We start from the raw sequence: 19,369 nt of genomic DNA, 5'->3' as shown, positions 1-19,369 counted from the left end.
ATAAACAGCTCGTTGTGCAATGCCACTATCTTGTGGTCATATCTTATTCCTTGGTCAGCCCCGAATCCCTCGAACTCACTACATCTCCTGATTCCGGCTATTGAAAGTGTTTTCTCTAAAGAATGTGAGGACTGCCCCTTGTAAAATGTAATTCTAAAGGGATTTTCAGGGTGTTGGCTCTATCCCATCCTATTCCTGTTACACATGGTCAAATCCAGTTCTTCTTCAGCCTGTTATCACTACCTTTGTTGAAGCGAAAATTTTGATAATATAAATATGCAATCATTATAAAATGAGTTCTAATGACCTTTTACTATTTGTTGTACGTGAGCTGTAAGCAGCAGTTAAGGATGAAAAGGAGTTGGCATTGAGCCGTCTTAATTACCTTTCCTGTTTCAGACCTTTAATATAGCTCTAGCTCTAGCTGACACATCTAAATGAGGTTTACGGAACCTGGAGCCATGCGTTCAGTGCTCATTAATAGAGGACTGACAGGACCGTGGAGTTTTCCTTTTTGCCCTTTGAGTAAAGAAATCTTCATAGATCTCATATTTAGATGTTTTATTTTACATGTGGATTACCTGCTGATTTGAAATTTTTCTAAGTGTGCTCTTCTAAAGAAAAGCCAAAAATGAGATCATAGAAGCCTGGCAAGAGTTAAAATGGAGGCTGTGCTTGGGGAGGCTGAGTTCTTTAAGGCATAACTGACATGATGAGTATAAGAACTCAACGCACCATTTTAAATTGTGTCATCCAAGAAGTTTCAAAAGGCAGAGCTTGGCATGTCTGGTGAATTGCCCTCCACTGATACCACAGTCGTCACCATCCTTCCTAGAGAGAAGTTGCCAACCTCAAGGTTAGAAGATCCCTTTTGGGCCTTCTCATTTTAGGTAAAATATAGGCAAGCTCAAAACAAGAAAACCCTAGAGGGGTCTTCTAACCTCGAGGTTGAGGTCTTTCCTCCAGGAAGGATGATGATGGCTATGGCATCAGTGGAGGGCAGTTCACCAGACACACCAACCTCTGCCTTTTGAAACTTCTTGGATGACATAATTTAAAATGGTGCTTTGAGTTACTTGGAGTTCTGGTGGCACAGTGGTTAAGAGCTACAGCTGTCAACCAAAAGGCTGGCAGTTTGAATCTACCAGTTGCTCCTTGGAAACCTTATGGGACAGCTCTAGTCTGTCCTATAGGGTTGCTATGAATCGAGATTGACTTGATGGTAATGGATTTGGTGTCAGGTTTTATACTTTACTTCCAGATTTGTCTTCTAAAAGGGGCAGCTATGGTCATACAGTGTCCCCAGAATTCTGTTGTTGGTGCCTTGTTTTACAGTGAATTGTATATAAACTCCTTTTACTGGTGATTTAAATGTTGTCAAATTGTTGTGTCAGAGCAATTAAGCCAAACAGTTGATGTCAGAAAGGAAAACAGCAAATTAGTAGATCTGCCTGGCCTGGTGTAGTTTGCATATTTAGTGGGAATGATATTATCATTTAAGAGATTTTTACAGGAACTACTGTGATGTTCATGTTTTTATTAAATCTGGGGTGGAAATAAGAAGGTGGGAAATAGGGTTCTTGAGTTGGTAGAACATAGAACATGGGAAGAATGAAGAGGCTCTAAGAAACACATCGATAAAGAGCTGAGTTCCAGGGCAAAGCAAAAGGAAAAAGATGCTATGACTGAGCTAAAAGGTGCATGGTGGAGGTACTTAGCAAGCAGGACAGGCTCTTTAAAATATAATTAATGAAAACATGTACCAAAAATCTGATGTTTGGGCAGTTACTAAAAGAATAAGAACTTTCTGAGTAAGGAGCTTGACATAAAAAAAACTAATTTTTTTTTTTTTTAAGGATGCAATTATCCCTGAACAAAACCATGTGAAATAAGAAAGTGTGTGCAGCCCAAGAAGGATTAAAGGGTCTTAGATTCTGAACAGATGAAAACAGAAATGACAATTTCCTGGGGATGTCCACTTCCTATTATTAACCTGCTCTTCAATGAGAAGAATTGTAAACAGATATTAGCACTGTATACAGTTGTCATTCTTATATATAGCACATTTACAGTTTGTCTGTAGTTCATATTTCAGCCATTCTCAACTCATTCTTCTGTATTCCATATAAAATTTTGAGGATGAATACAGATGTAGTTATGAATGGATTATTGTGCTCAAGGTGTGTGTAGGCAGAGCAGACAAAAAAGTTAAGCACACCTGCATCATGGAATGCCTGTTGCCTTATCAGAGTTTATTTCTACATATCACAAATGCATTCTCAATTTATTTTTACTTCTTCACACTATGATTGATCCTTTAGGGGCTCCTCAGATCTCAATAGTTTACCAAGGTCTCCTGACCCAGAGGCAATGTTCTCACCTTCATATGTTATTTTGATGTGGTGATAAAGAGAATTAGCAAATGGGAAAAGTGTCGTAAGGGAATATTCAGTTGGAGAAGCAGTACTGAATATAAATTTTTCTTGTCCTGACTCTCAGAAACCTCAAAGGGTCAAGGCTTTTACTAACTTGTTTACTGAATAAAGAGTTATTAGCATCTTGTATGCCAGCCACTCACAATGTTTAGTCCTAGAGATACTTAGATAATACACTAGAGTTTCTGCCTCTAAAAAAGTAGAAGTCTAGTTGGGAGCCCGGCATATAGGTAACATAACACAAAGAATAAATGCCATAGTGAAAAGATGCTCAAGATCTTCTGGTAATAAATCAGCTTAGGGCAGATTCAGGAAGGATTAGTAAAATCTTCTGGAGGAGGTGGATGACTTTTGAGTCTTAAATGATGGATTCGGTAAAGGCATTAATTGTGCTTATGTGGAACCTGTACATAGACCAAGAGGCAGTCTTTCGAAAAGGACAAGGGGATGATGCATGTTTTAAAATCAGGAAAGGTGTGCATGAGAGTTGTATCCTTTCACCATACTTATTCAATCTGTATGCTGAGCATATAATCCAAGAAGCTGGACTATATAATGAAGAAGAACAGGGCGTCAGAACTGGAGGAGGGCTCATTAACAACTTGCAATATGCAGATGACAGAAGATACATTGGAGGTATTTTAAGTTTATGAAAGAATTAATATTAATAATAGTAATTAATAATATTATTATAACTCTGTGGAAATGGATTTGGAAGAGAGAGAATAGATTTCGGAGACATCTAGAAAATAAAATTGATGAGATTTCCTGTTAGTTTGGATGGGGTAGGAAGAGGGCAGAGAGTAGTCTACATTCTAGGGATGACTCACAGGAAACTGAGCGACACTATCATGGATTAAGTTTTATTCCACAAACAGATAGTTGGAAGCTTTAACCCCTGTAACTGTGAATGTGAACTTGTTTGGGGAAATAGAGTTTTTCCTTTGTTATCAGTTGGGTCAAATAATATCACATCGGAGTAGAGTCCTAGTCCTAATTCCTTCTGAGTGGTGTCTTACAAAAAGGAAGTGATACATAAGTCCTTTATGGAATACACCTACAGGCACATGAATTTTATCCTTTGGAGAAGGTAACAGAAAGTTCTTGGTTAATCCTAAGTAATAACTGTAGCCTCAATTAGGTAATTTATAATGTTCACATTCCTTGATTTTATAAAAATTCCAAACTTTATTTAGTATCAAAATCTTCTTTCTTTCCTCAGCTATTGTCTGTCTCAAGTTGGGCACTTCTAGTGGGAAAGAGAGTGGTAGTTAGCTGCTCATCATTGCCTCCCCAAAATGGTGCCTTGAGGTTTCATACCCTCTAACTGGGAAGTGGAAGGGAAAAAGAGGGGAAAAGTGGGAAAGTGAAGTGATTCCTTGGCAAGTTGGCCTCTCACTCTCTCTGGTAGTAAGCCATTAGGATTGGCTTCCTTCTCTGGTGGAGCACTTTCATGAGATCTTAAGAAGTTCCTTACTGGACTCCTCCAACTGTAATGTTCTTAACCCCCAAAGATGTATCTGCATTCCAGGCAGTCCACCTGCAACTTCTTCCCCAGCCATGTGCCCCATTTCCAGCTTCTTACAGCCAGGTCTCTGGTTTTTTCAGTAATCTTTCTGACCAGGACTCCGGGACACCTCATGCTGGCTTTTTCTCTCCTACATGCCCTCCTTGCTCACCCTCTGCAGTTGTATGGTGACTCCAAGACAGTGGAACATTCTAACTCCACGCCTCTCTCATGTGCTAGATTCCTCCACGGGACTCTGGCTGTACTCCATTATCCCAACTTCAGGGAACATGTGGCAAACTAAGTAGTCCCTTTGAAGTCTCCCTTACTAAGCCCAAGGTAAGGATGTAGACCTCTACCAAAACTTTCCCCTAAGCGGTTGATAAAAAAAGGACCTCTAAATCAAGCAACAACTATCTCCAAAAATACCTCATTACAAAACTTCTGACACTCTACACGCTGATCCCCTTTATATCCTGGATCTGAGTAAAGGGTTTGAAAAACAAGGAACCAGTTTTCAAAACATTTCTTTAACTACTATTTTGGTAACATGGCCTTGGAATTTCACATCTGTTATATCTTAGTGTCTCAATTCTAGCTTCAATTTTCACAATCAGTTATACAGGTCATAGCAAATCTAGTCTAGAGAGTGGCAATGATGAGATAAGGCGAAGGAAAGGTTCTGCAGAACTGTGTAGCTGCATATCCTAAAGAGCCCAGCAGAATCAGCTTAGCTCAGGACACTGTCTCTGTCAGACCTAGCTGCAGGGAGCCCTGTTGAAGCTGAGTTCCAATTTAGCCTCTTTGGACTCTGAAGACTTTGAGAAGTATTTAATAACATCTAATTGGTCTTCCCATTGAACCCTCAGAAGGCCAAGAATGAAAAATGCCAGGACAAAAATACTGAGTCATAGAGTTCTCTAGGTATCCCAGGACATACAGTATTTACATGATGGAGGACTCGCTTTCAATATGTTGCTGTTTTCTCTAAATGGACTGGAGAGTGGTAAAGGACAGTGTATAACAAGACAAAATAAGCATTGGTGGAAAGACAAAAATCATGTGGAGGGTATAATCCCTCCTTTCAAAGACAGGAGGACTTAATCCTATGTGGCTTTTCTGCATTTGTTTGCTTGTTTACCTTTCCATAGGCAACTCTAGAGTGTAGTTTGTTAATACTGTTTTATATATTCTTAAGACCTCAGTTACTATTGTATATTATGACTAAAGAGAAAAAAACACAGCCAAGAAATGAGGACTACGCATACACCCTCTGAGGAAGGTCAAATGTGCCTTTTTTTTTTTTGAGCCTAGGTGTTTAACCTGAGTTTAACCTGAGTTATGGATTCCAAGATGATTGCTTCAAGGGCATCCCAAACAGATACAATGATAACTCTGCCTTAATTTAAGTCTGATATGTTTTCCCAGGTTTTAAACCTTTTATTTTTTAAAATTAGATTAATTAATTAACTAAAGAGGATTTTAGTGGAGGTTGATGAAATAAGGTAGTGATAATGATGATGATGTTGGCAACTATGATTTGCTGAGTAGTTACCATATTCCTAGAATTGTTCAAAGACATTTATAAAGACCTAGTTCTTTAATTTTTACAACAACCCAATTAGCATCCCTATTTTATAGGTAAGGAAACAGAATCATAGGAGGGTTAAGTATTTTGCTGTAACACACAGTGAATACGGCATAGAAGCAGAATACTAACCCAGGAAGTTGGATACTATGTGCATAGGTACTAAGCTCTATGCTATTCTGCCTAGTTTTAAAGCCACCAATTTTATTTCAGATTTTTCACCCAATATTCATTATATAAACTTAAACAATTCCTTCAATTTCATTGTTTTCATTTTGAGATATATGAAGCAAAAATGACCATCATTTTGCTTCTTAGAGGAACAAAAAAAGATAACCTCAAGCCTCCCCCATTCACATCAAGAACACTTCATCAATTTACAGGTTACCCTCCCCTCTCCCCCCGGTGGCACACCTCTGTCTGGCTTGAAGAGAAAACTACTCTCTTGGAGATTTGGTCAATGAAGACTCTGGTTCAAGTGATTTTTTTTTTTTTTTTAATTTACTCATAGCAATAAGATGGAACCCTGGATTTAGGATACACACTTAGAAGTAAATTGTGTCATTCCTACATGTTCTTCTAAAGGATATAATAATAACCCCAGGAAAGGCCATGCAGTTTCATAACCCACAAAACTGAGGAAGAACAAATGATCCTTGAGTGCTCTGTGAGACGACTTCCTTCTGCTCCTTCACCTTCTTCAGATGAGAAGCCATGCTTTCAGAATAATATGCTTATTTACAGCATTGTAACTATCTTGTGCTATCTATCTCTCCATCATTTCATGGTGTATGAAACATAACATAAACACGGCCTGTGCATATTTTGAATGATACTTTATATTTTTCATTTTCCTATTGATGTTTTATACCATGAGTTTACTATGAGTTTAGTTTGGAAAAGGTGAAAAAAGCAGGAAAACTGGTGATGTGAGGATGGTATTTTATCATTAAATAATTTAAAAACTTCTTTTTTTTTTTTTGTCCTTACAAAGAGTAATTATGTTAAATGCAATCTGGTGTCCTGGATCAGATCCTGAAACAGAAAAAGACCATTATCAGGAGAATTGGTGAAATCCAAATGAAGTTTGGAGTTTAGTTAATAAAGACATGCTGATTCTGATTTGTTGGCTTTGACAAACGCACCTTGGTAAGATGGTAGCAATAAGACAGATTGGGTAAAAGGTGTATAGGGACTTGCTGTACTCTCTTTGCAATTTTTCTGTAAGTCTAACGTTATTCCAAAATAAAAAGTTTATTAAAGAAGTTAGGGTTCATGTTTTACTTCCAGCATGCTGCTCTTCCCTAAAATTCCTAGATGAGAATTACTAAGTTTCAGTGGCGAGCCAACTCTTGCAAAATACTAACAGCAATGTTATTAGTTACCACAGAGTCGATTCCGATGCGTGGGAACTCCGCGTGTGTCAGAGTAGAACTGTGCACCACAGAGTTTTGAATGGTTGGTTTTTTGGAAGTAGATTGCTAGGCCTTTCTTGGGAGCTCTGGGAGGACTCAAACCTCCAACCTTTAGGTTAGTAACTGAGCACATTAACCATTCGCATAATCCAGAGTCTCCAACAGCACTACAGACTCAAAATGTTGGCACATTGCTTGCACAACTGTTAATCTAGTTGCTGTTTATTCTAGTAAAACCTCAGGATCTTTTGAAGATTTTCTGTAATTGGTTCAGTAAGGACTACAAAAGGACACAGTTTAAACCTACAAAGGAAAGGAAATCTATCAGTTAACGTTGATAAATTTGACATACGTTGTCAATTACAAATAAGCTACGTATTTGCTACTTTACAATTTGCTTGGGGTTCATTTTTCAACTGGAAATGTCTTGTATTTACTTTCTTTTGCTTTTAAACCCATAAACCCATTGGCACTGAGTTGATTCTGACTCATAGCGACCCTACAGGACAGAGTAGAATTGCCTCATAGGGTTTCCAAGGGTCGGCTAGTGGATTTGAACTGCCCACCCTTTGATTAGCAGCCAAGCGCTTAACCACTATGGCACCAGGGCTCCTTGTGCTTTTAAGCAATATGAATTTTACAGTAATCTTAATGTAACTGTTAGTTCAGTAGCCAATGAAAATACATACAGAAAAGAATATGCAAATCATTCTGCCAGGTACTCTTTGGTGCCCTTTTCCTAAGCAATAACTTAGTTCTACAGTCAGGATAAATTTTCTAACCTTTATTCCTCCAGTTTATCTACTCTGGAGGTGAACAAATGCCTCATAAAAACAGCCCAATGGTGCAATTATGACTTTAGTATAAGAGGGACACCAGAAAGTGCTAAAATTCTACATTAGATACAACATTTTATTGTAACCATAAACTCGCAGTGGCCTTTAGGCATTTGCTACAATGTTAGTAATGATTCACACTTGGCATCTGCTAAGAAATGTTAGGATGCCTTATACTCACATTTGATACTGCTGGTGTAAGGAAATTAAGGCATGAGTTTAGGATAAATTGTGTGAAAGAGAATGGGACATTGAATCTCTGGTGCCACACTTCAATAAAATGCTGGCAATTTAACATGTTTTATGGCAAAATATGATGTTCCTAGCTAAATATTACTACCTATGATTGATTTTTCAAAATGCATAATGACACCCCTGAGCAGTCTTAAGAGGTGAGAATATGCAGAAGGCTATTTTTCCATTTTTCTATTTGTACACAGAAAAGTGTTAAAGCCTTAAAAGGCAAAGATGTCACTTTAAGGACTAAGGTGTGCCTGACCCAAGCCATGGTGTTTTCAGTCGCCTCATATACATGTGAAAGCTGGTCAATGAATAAGGAAGACCTAAGAAGAATTGATGCCTTTGAATTTTGGTGTTGGTGAAGAGTATTGAATATACCATGGGTTGCTAGAAGAACAAACAAACCTGTCTTGGAAGAAGTATAACCAGAGTGCTCATTAGAATGAAGGATGGCGAGACTTCGTTACACATACTTTGGACATGTTATCAGGAGGGTCCAGTTCCTGGAGAAAGATGTTATACTTGGTGAAACAGAGGGTCGGTGAAAAAGAAGAAGACCCTCAATGGTATGGATTGACGCAGTAGCTGCAACAATGGCCTCAAGCATAGAAACGATAATGAGGATGGGGTTGGACTGAGAAGAGTTTTGTTCCGTTGTACATTGGGTCACTATGAGTTGGAACCGACTCAATGGCACCTAACAACAACAAAAATAGCTAATAGGTAATTCTAAATTATCAAATTGAACTGAGCCTTAAAGAACATCACTGATATTTGCTGTGTCTCTTTTTTACTCTAAATTATGGAATTCTAGTTTTGAATTAATTTACCTTTCTCTGGAATTATGCCCACAACTATTTTCAACAACTACATTTATTTACTTTTGTTTTTTATTGTGGTAAATATATGCAGGTAGTCCCCAACTTACAACAGGTTTTGGTTCCGACAACTCCACTGTAAGTTGGTTCTGACGAATGTCGAATACGTTTTCATAGTCTGCTATACAGCAGTGTTTTGAACAGTAAATCATAACACTGAACATCTGTGAGTGAACATCTGAGAATGATCACATCAGCAGATTACACATTGCAACATTGTATGTAGTGCATATTACTAATGATAAGATGTATAACAAACAAAACAGCAGTTCTAAGTGCAGTTTGTCCCATTTGTGGGAGACTATCTGTATGTAACAAAACATTTGCCATTTCAAGATTCTTTCTATGTACAATTTAGTGGCAATTGTTTTCATCATGTTGTGCAACCATCACCATTATTTATTTCCAATATTGCTCTCATTGCCTTAATTGAATGCACTATGTATATGGAATTCTCTTCACCATTTCTCCTAATGTATTTATTTATTTTTTAAATCAGTACAATTCTATGGTGCATTTTGTGTTTTGTTTTTCACTTAACATTAGATTATTAAAGTTTTCTATGTTTTCACATAGATTTTGTAATTATAATTATAATAGGTATATAATGTTACATCAAATGGAGCTACTATGCCAGAATTGATTGAACCATTCATCTACTGTAGAAAATTTCAATTTCTTTGAAAATTTCCTGATTGTAGATAACATTACAACTGGAATCTTTATGCAGCTCTTTTTTATTATTGTATAATTACTTTCTTAATACAAAATTCCCAGAAGTGAGATCATTACCTTAAAACAGGAGCTATGTTAAATTATAGCTCTTGAGATGAACTTCCATATTGTTTTCTAACATATTTTATCATTTTGCTATGCCACTTGCATGCACAGATGTTTAATGAAATATACCAGAACTCATGTTTACTTTATAGTCCCCCCAAAAAATACCATTTGGGTAGAGAAGTTGGATAAATTCACTTATATTTTTGATATAGAAAATGAGGTGTTCTATCTTTTTATTTTAAAGACAGAAGGATACTTTTGCCTAGGATATTCACAACCTTTTCTTTTGGCCTTTCCAGATTTTAAGGATTGCACTGTTACCAGTTTGCACATTTAATATTAATATTTGATAATAGTAAGTTTTGTCCCCGGAGAAGGACATCATGCTTGGTAAAGTAGAGGGTCAGTGGAAAAAAGGAAGACCCTCAATGAGATAGACTGACACAGTGGCTGCAACAGTGGGCTCAAACATAGCAACAACTGTGAGGATGGCACAGGACCGGGCAGTGTTTCGTTCTGTTGTATATGGAGTCTCTACGAGTCGGAACTGACTCGACAGCACCTAACAACAAGTTTTGCTACTTAACAATATATTGACTTATATAACTTCTCTTTTTTTCTAGGTATAATCAAGGCTGGTTCCAATGTTTGTAGTACTCTAAATAAGAGATTGCTTTAGTCATATCTTTTATTAAAAAGTGACATTTGAAGGATTTTTTTTTGCTTATATTGTTTGTATTTACTTATGGTAAAACACCATAACGTCATAGTGAATAATAATAAATGCTGTCACATAATTAGTTGAAAAGAGTCAATTAATTTAAAGTAGATTGTAATCATAAAATATTAAGATTAGTCTTCTTAGTTTCAGTGATAGCAATTACAGCAATTATAGTCACTATAAATGTTGGGTTAGTCTTATTCCTAAAAATTATAATGGTGAGGTTTGTTTCCATTATTATTAAATGGTAATACATTGATATTGATTAATGAGCTGCGAACAATGCAATCATTTAGAAGAAAAGGTGACAAGATCAGATAAAAAAAGGATCTATATCCATCAGAATAATATAATCATCTGTACGTTCTCAAGGTGTACTTATTTTCATTTAATTGACTTTCTTCTATTTCAATATTTCTATATGAGTTGGGATGACCTTATTCATGGAAAAAAATAGTACCTAGGGCTCAGTCACCGGGGTTTCCTCAAGACTGGCATCCCTCATTTCTCTAAGGTGGAACCCTGATGGTAAGTGAGGGAGAGGGGTCAGGAATGCAAAAGTAGACAGATTTGTTTGAATTTTCCCTGGATGAAGCCAGAAATTGTAGCCAATCTTGGTCTGGATTCCTGCCCACCAGCATGGTGATACAGCTGAAAGTAAAGACAACAAGGTCTTGTTTAGGCATCAATAGGTCTGAAAGGGACCCTGTGAATTTTGTATGGACACCAAAGAGCATCCAAGAGGTCCCGGCTCATTGAGAATAATTTAGAGTGAGTGGCTCAGTTTTCTGACCTGTAAAATGAAGAACTGATGTGAGAGTTAAATGACTTGAAAGATGCTGAATGCTTAGAACAGGGCCTGGCATATTCTAAGTGGTTAACACGTATTTATTATTATTTATATATTTCATATGTTATTTCTCTCTTCGGTTATGGAGTTTGGGGCAAAGAGTTATGTCATCAAAACATTACCTGTTTCTAAAATAGGATTATTTAATTATGCATCTTAGATTAATGCAATTTTTGCTGCATAAACTATATTGTATTAGAGGTTAAAAGTCTGGATATGCATATTTCATGTCCCATTTTTTTGTTTAACTTAGGCACTCCTTCTGCCGGATGCTGTTGTTGTGTACTGTCAAGTCAATTCTGACTTACAGCAACCCTATAGGAATGAGTAGAACTACCCCATAGGGTTTCCTAGGCTATAGTCTTTACAAGAGCAGATTGCCAGGTCTTTCCCCCTGGAGTCACTGGTGTGTTCCAATCATCGATCTGTGGGTTAGTAGCTGAGTGCTTAACCATTGAGCCACTGGGGTTCCTTTTATATCCCACATTCTTAATGGACCAAGATGTGCATATAAATTTCCAGAATGTTGAGCTGGACTAATAAAATCAGTGGTTACTTCTTAGAAATATTCGACATTGATACTACAACTCTTAATCAACTCAACAGGACATGTTTAACCTTGAGCCAATGAAACATATTTGTCACCAGTGTATGGCTTAAATTCCTGATTTTGTAATTAGGGCAAGATAGTAAAATACAGAAGGTAAACACACAGACGAGAGCATTTATGTTTATTCTGGAAAGTCTTTTAGGCAGCATACAGCCTGTAATGTATCCTTTTCCATGCTTAAATCCTTTTGAGATCAGTGAGGGTGAACCCATGTGAAATGGCTAAGAACACAATACAATTCAGAGAAGAGCAGTTATAAATGTAGAATTGGGAAGGAATGGACCAAAATCTACCCTAGCCATACATGGCTTTGGGCATTGTAAATACATAGGTAAGAAAGATTGTAAGTTGACACTAAACCTGCATATTCACTATAAATCCATGTGTATTTTGAGGTATATGTATATGTGTGAACACCCACCGTTTATTTCAGAGTGAATTTAGTTCTTAGCTAATACTTTTTATAGAAATCCCTTAGTTATGGAACCCACTTAATTATATTTAAGTAAATGTACTTGAAATTGGTCTACTCTTGTAATATCACAGCCTTTAGTTCATTTGGGTTCCCTGCTTGTGAAGACCCCATCACAAAAACTTACCCAAGTGTTACTCTAGCGGAAAGCACAAAAGGGAACCTGAATGGACTTTATTTAATTGACTCTTAAAGGGGACTCTTCCCTTTTGGCTTTCTGTCTCCAGGTCTTTGCACGTGTCATCATAATACTTTTTGTCTTCTCGAGCTACCCTTTGAAATCTTCTGTTCAGCTCTTTTACGTTATCATTTTTTCTTTTTGCTTTAGCTACTCAACCTTCAAGAACAGGTTTCAGAGTCTCTTCTTACATCCATTTGTGTCTTTTCTTTGTCTCCTGTGTTTTTAATGACATCTTGCTTTCTTCATGTATGATGTCCTTGATGTCATTCCACAACTCAATGCATCAAATCTGTTCATGAGATGGTTTCTAAATTCAGGTGGGATATAATCAAGTTGTACTTTGCCTCTCGTGGACTTGTTCTAATTTTCTTCAGCTTGAACTTGCGTGTGGTAATTGATGGTCTGATCTGCAATTGGCCCCTGGCCTTGTTCTGACTGATGATATTGAGCTTTTCCATCATCTCTTTCCACAGATGTAGTCAGTTTGATTCCTGTGTATTCCATCTGGTGAGGTACATGTGTATAGTCGCCATTTATGTTGGTGAAAAAAGGTATTTGAGACGAAGAAGTCGTTGGTCTTGCAAAATTCAGTCATGTGATCTCCAACATTGTTTCTATCACCAAGGCCATATTTTCCAACTTCCAGTCCTTCTTCGTTTCCAACTTTTGCATTCCAATCACCAGTAATTATCAATGCATCCTGATTGCATGTTCCTTCAATTTCAGACTGCAGAAGTTGGTAAAAATCTTCAATTTCTTCATCTTTGGCTTTAGTTGTTGGTGTGTAAATTTGAATAATAGCCATATTAAGTGATCTTCCTTGTAGGCATATGGATATCATCCTATCACTGACAGCGTTGTTCTTCAGGATAGATCTCAAAATGGTTTTTTTTTTGATGATGAATGCAACACCATTCCTCTTCAAGTTGTCATTCCTGGCATAGTAGACCATATGATTGTCTGATTCAAAATGACAAATGAGAGTCCATTTCAGCTCATTAATACCTAGGATATTGATCTTTATGTGTTCCATTTCATTTTTGATGATCTCCAATTTTCCTGGATTCATACATGATACATTTCAGCTTCCGATTATTAATGGATGTTTGCAGCTGTTTCTTTTCATTTTGAGTCGTGCCACATCAGCAAATGAAGGTCCCAAAAGCTGGGCTCCATTTGCATCATTAAGGATGACTCTATTTTGAGGAGGCAGCTCTTCCCTAGTCGTCTTTTGAGTGCCTTCCAACCTGAGGGGCTCATCTTCTGGCACTATATCAGACAATGTTTCACTGCTATTCATAAGGATTTCACTGGCTAATTCTTTTCAGAAGTGGACCACCGGGTCCTTCCTAGTCTGTCTTAGTCTGGAAGCTCAGCTTAAACCTGTCTACCATGGGTGACCCTGCTGGTATTTGAATGTCAGTAGTATAGCTTCCAGCATCACAGCAATACCTAAGCCCCCCCCCAGTACAACAAACTGACAGTCACATGGGGGTGACAACGTGTTAGGTTTTGGAAGTGAAGTGAGACATATTATTTAGGCATTAAGATCAAGGGTTAGCTTAGTTGCCATCTCTATAGGATGATTTCAGCTACACTGGGGAGGATTTGACTAAGCAAAGAGAACTGTTGTGAGTCAAGACATAGGATGGAATGTGGAAGGTATGTTGACAAGGAGTAGATTGTCTGGCCATCAAGAGCAGCAATTCCTAGTTGTGGAGAAATGGGGTATTTGGCTTGAAAGGAACTCTGTGGAGGGAGGAAATATTTGAATACCAAGATGGTGAATGTGGACTTCCCTTGGCAGTAGTGGATATAGGTTTTGACAGATATTTTAAGACTTTGAAGAAATAGATCCCTTGTATTCACAAAAGTATTTTGCATATATTGCCCATAAGATAGTCTTTGATGATATATATATAGCTATATATATACACACACACACATATGCATTTTACACTTTGAAAGGGCGGAAGAGTAGAGGTTGAGAATCTTCATAGGTACTGACTTCAAAATTTGTCAATTCTATTGGCAACTTTGGTCCAGATTTACTGATTTATCATCTCTGTGGCAGGCAATTGAAATGCTCTCAATATTAGTGAAAGATATTCTATGTGAAAAATGCATAAATAGATTCAAGTTATTTGATATGAAATAAAATTAAAAACAAAACAAAAAAATCCTTAATATACTAATTGGAAAACAAACTAGCTGCTTTCAAATCTCTCTGTATTTGGCCAAGAGATAGAGGAACTTCAAGGACAAATACCTAATGTGTTGCCTTCAAAGAATCTATATATATTGGCTTGTGTTACGCTCATAAATGAGAAAGAGAGAAGCCATTTGAAAAAATAAGATGTTATAAATATGCCACTGGTTGAAGAGGAGGAGAATAATGTAGACCAACTGTTTGTTACCCGCCTGTGGCTAACAACATAGTTCTCCAAATCACTGTGTGACATCACCTGGTAAATTGATGACATGCACCTAATGGACCCATGAAAAAGTGAACTGCTGCTTCAGGTAATGCTATGTGAATAGAATGGAGGAAAGTAACTGCCCCTTTCTCAGTGACTTGTCACTTCTTATCCCCTCCCCTGTCATTGTAGAAGATTCTCTGGTTCTTTTGAGCTCTGGAAACAGGAAATGATTAAGTGGCTCTATAAATTTTCAAATGCCTATATATATATATATATATATATATATATATACATACATATATAGGTTCTGAGTCATACCAAAGAAGCAGTGGGGAGCAAGCAAGAAAAACCAGAGAAAAGAGGAAAAAATATATATTCCACATAGCATAGCTGTAAGTAATCAATAAAGATACGAGCATTAATTATAGAGCTCTGGGGGCAATGATGCACTTTATTAGAGAAGTTTTCTTTAACACTAAATAGACAATGGATAAGTGGTAACTTTGGTGAAGGATAAGACAGTACACAATACTGGGGAAGCCAGCACAGCTCGTGCAAGGCAAGGTCATGGAAGCTCCGTAGACACATCCAAACTCCCTGAGGGACTGAAGTTCTAGGCTGAGGGCTATGGGGACCATGGTCTTGGGGGACATCTAGCTCAATCAGTATAACATAGTTTATAAAGAAAACAGTCTTCATTCTACTTTGGTGAGTAGCATCTGGGGTCTTAAAAGCCTGTGATTGGCCATCTAAGATACTCCACTGATCTCACCCCTTCGGGAGCAAGGAAGAATGAAGAAAAGCTAAAGACACGACAGAAAGATTAGTCCAAAGGGCTAATGGACCATATCTACCATGACCTTCACCAGACTGAGTTCAGTACAACTAGATGTTGCTCGGCTACCACCACTGACCGCTCTGACAGGGATCACAATAGAGGGTCCTAGACAGAGCTGGAGAAAAATGTAGAACAAAATTCTCACTCACAAAAAAAGGCCAGATTTACTGGCCTGACAGAGACTCAAGAAACCCCAAGAGTATGGCCCCGGGACATCCTTTCAGTTCGGTAATGAAGTCGCTCCCGAGGTTCACCCCTCAGCCAAAGATTAGACAGGCCTATAAACCAAAATGAGACTAAAGGGGCACACCAACCCAGGGGTAAGGACTAGAAGGCAGGAGGGGACAGGAAAGCTGGTAATAGGAAACCCATGTCATGGGGTTGTTAATCGATATTATAAAACAATATGCCTGCTAACTGTTTAATGAGAAACTAGTTAGTTCTGTAAACTTTCATCTAAAGTACAATAAGAAAATGTCTAACAAAAAAACTTTATGAAAGCATTGTAGAAAATTGAGAAACAAAAAATTTATACCTAATTCTGACATCTTTACATTAATGTCTTTAATTGTGTTTTCTTGTATACATGTGTGTATGTTTACAGTAGGGTCATATGGTACATACTGTTTTGTAAGTTGACTTTTCTTGTATCACCTTTATTTTTAAAAGTTTAAATGCCAGAAAAACATATTTGATACAGTTATTTAAAAAGAAAAATTGTGTTCTATCTACTATGCAAATCAGGCACTTGAATACACACAGATCCTGAATGACATAAAGACGATGTTATGAGTTAATTCCAGAAGTGGGAAGCTCTTTAATGTATATTATTTCTGTCTAGATTTTTTGTCTCCTTTTCTAAATCTTTCAGTGTTATTGTAATCCAGTCAGCTATGTATGAGAAACTTAATTTCTGTAGTTATCACTATACATTATATTTCCCAATACATTTTCTAACCTTGTGTTTCTTGTTTTCAACTCTCTTTAAATAAGGAGAGCATTTGGTTTTGGTTTGTTTTGTACACTTTGATATATATTCATTTTTATGTGTATGTCCTCAGAAAAAGATTTTTTAAATGCCATTGATATAGAAGTTTATATACATATATAAATATACATATACATATAATATATATATATAAATATACATAATACATCTAATGCCATAGATTGAAAATATATATATATATCTAAAATTTATCCAGAGTACCTAGGAGTACCAGAATATAAATGAGTCTTTTTTTTAGTCTTAGTCACATACAGATTTTTAGAAAGTCTCTATTTGATGCTCAGGTCCTACCCTGGCCAGTTGAATCTGAAATCTAGGGGTGAGATCTGGGCAACAATATGATTCTAATGTGCAGCCAAGCTTGAGGACTACTGATATAAATGTTGGGCTCAGACAGCTATTTCTTTCATTAAAATGAAGGTTACCCATAGGTGTAGAGCCAGGAGTCCTAGAAAAGAAGACCATGAGAATTATTCTGGATTTAAAATTCCCTCACCTCAGCTTTTGTATACTCTCCTAGCGTCCTCATAGTAACCCTATGCGACAGGGTAGAACTGCCTGATAGGGTTTTCAAGGAGCGGCTGGTGGATTCACACTGCTAACATTTTGCTTAGCAGCCAAGTTCTTAATCACTGCACCACCAGGGTTCTATGAGTTAGAATCGACTCAACGGCAATGGATTTTTTTTTTTTTTTTTGGTTTCCTAGCTCTCTGGTAGCTTTTCATTCTAGAGTGACCCATTCAAATTTTGTGTTTTTAATTCTGTTATCCAGGGATCAACCCTAGGCAAGTCCCTCAAACTTACTTCTCAGGTACATGTTTGTTTTCTCTATCTCACTAATGCTCTAATGATTTTTAAGTTCTCACCACTCCCTGACATTTCAACTCAATCTGGCACTGAAGATCAAGCTGAACCTACTTTTCTCCTTGGCTGAGGTAGTATGCACAGTATGTGGGTAAAAACACTTTGTTTTCAAGACGGGAACTTCATGCATACTCAGGCGCAAAATCTGATGCCCAACACCTACTGCTTATTCAACACCTACTGCTACCCTCTCTACCAGCACCTCATTTTTTAAACAATGCAAATTCAACTAATGAGGCCGTCATATTTTATACCAATTTATCCTTCCCTCAAACAACATCTTCAAAAATACTCTGCTACACTCTGTGTCCCCATTTTCTTTTAAGCAAACACAGTGTATTAATCATGGTCCTCTGTTGTGCAGAATTCCACCTGGAGCTGTCACTCACCCGGCATCCACTGCGAATATTTGAGAGTCTTCTCTTGTGCTCAGCCCCTCCCCCACAAGTTCATGCATAATCTAAGGGTGATTCCACAGTACTTTTTCTTATGACTGAATGTATCCCCGATCAGGAAGTAGTAATCCCAGAATAATAAGTGTAATCACATCAAGAAGGGCTTTGATGTCCCCTCTGTGAAGTGTGCCCATTGGAACCTGCACCTGTTCCAAATCTGGAACTCCTTTCAGGTTGTCAAATATCAATTGTCAGTGACTTCCAATGGAACTGTTCTGAAAGCAGAGTAATGTGGTTTCCTTGAGAAGTTATCTGAATTGGCTTATCCATAAAAAAAAAAAAAACCCAGTGCTTATCCATAGTTATCCTAAATTGTTTCATGGGGAGGAAAACATACACTACGTTGCAGAAACAACAACAACAAAATGAAAATGAGGATATATGTGCCAGTTTTACTCCTTTTGCAGTCTGTTGTTAGGTGCTGTCAGATCGGTTCCAACTCATAGCGACCCTATGTACAACAGAACAGAACACCGCCCGGTCCTGCGCCATCCTCACAATCGTTGCTACGTTTGAGCCTATTGTTGCAGCCACAGTGTTGATCCATCTAATTGAGGGTCTTCCTCTTTTTCACTGACCATCTACCCAGAATGATATCCTTCTCCTGGGAATGGTCCCTCTTGATAACATGTCTAAAGTAAATGAGATGACATCTCAACATACTTGCTTCTAAGGAACATTCTGGCTGTACTTCTTCCAAGTCAGATTTGTTCATTCTTCTGGCAGTCCATATTCAATATTCTTTGCCAGTACCGTAATTCAAAGGCGTCAGTTTTTCTTTGGTCTTCCTTATTCATTGTCCAGCTTTTGCATGCATATGAGGGGACTGAAAATACCATGGCTTGGGTCAGGCACACCTTAGTCCTCAAAGTGACATCTTTGCATTTCAGCACTTTAAAGAGGTCTTTTGCAGCAGATTTGCCTATGCAACAAGTTGTTTGATTTCTTGACAGCTGCTTCCATGGGTGTTGATTGATTGTGGATCCAACTGTTTTCAAGTCTACAAAATAATTATCCTTATTGGAGGAGGACTTTTCAAAAGAGTAACATGGATATATTTTTCTGTGTTCCTGAATTATTTAAACTCAATATGGTGAGACAGTGGGAATTATTAGGTTCATAGAACCTAAAATACTGGAAGTGGATGAGAATTGATTTAGCTTTCATTTGGCATTGTTAGAGAATTCTTAAATCACATATTCAAGGTTATCCCCAAAGAATAAGTTAGTTTATTGTTTTATAATGAAGTTACTGTCTTTCATGTCA

This window comes from Elephas maximus, chromosome 11 (genome assembly GCF_024166365.1).
Source record: "Elephas maximus indicus isolate mEleMax1 chromosome 11, mEleMax1 primary haplotype, whole genome shotgun sequence".
In the NCBI taxonomy this organism is placed as follows: Eukaryota; Metazoa; Chordata; class Mammalia; order Proboscidea; family Elephantidae; genus Elephas; species Elephas maximus.
Note: the sequence above shows the minus strand (reverse complement) of the source record.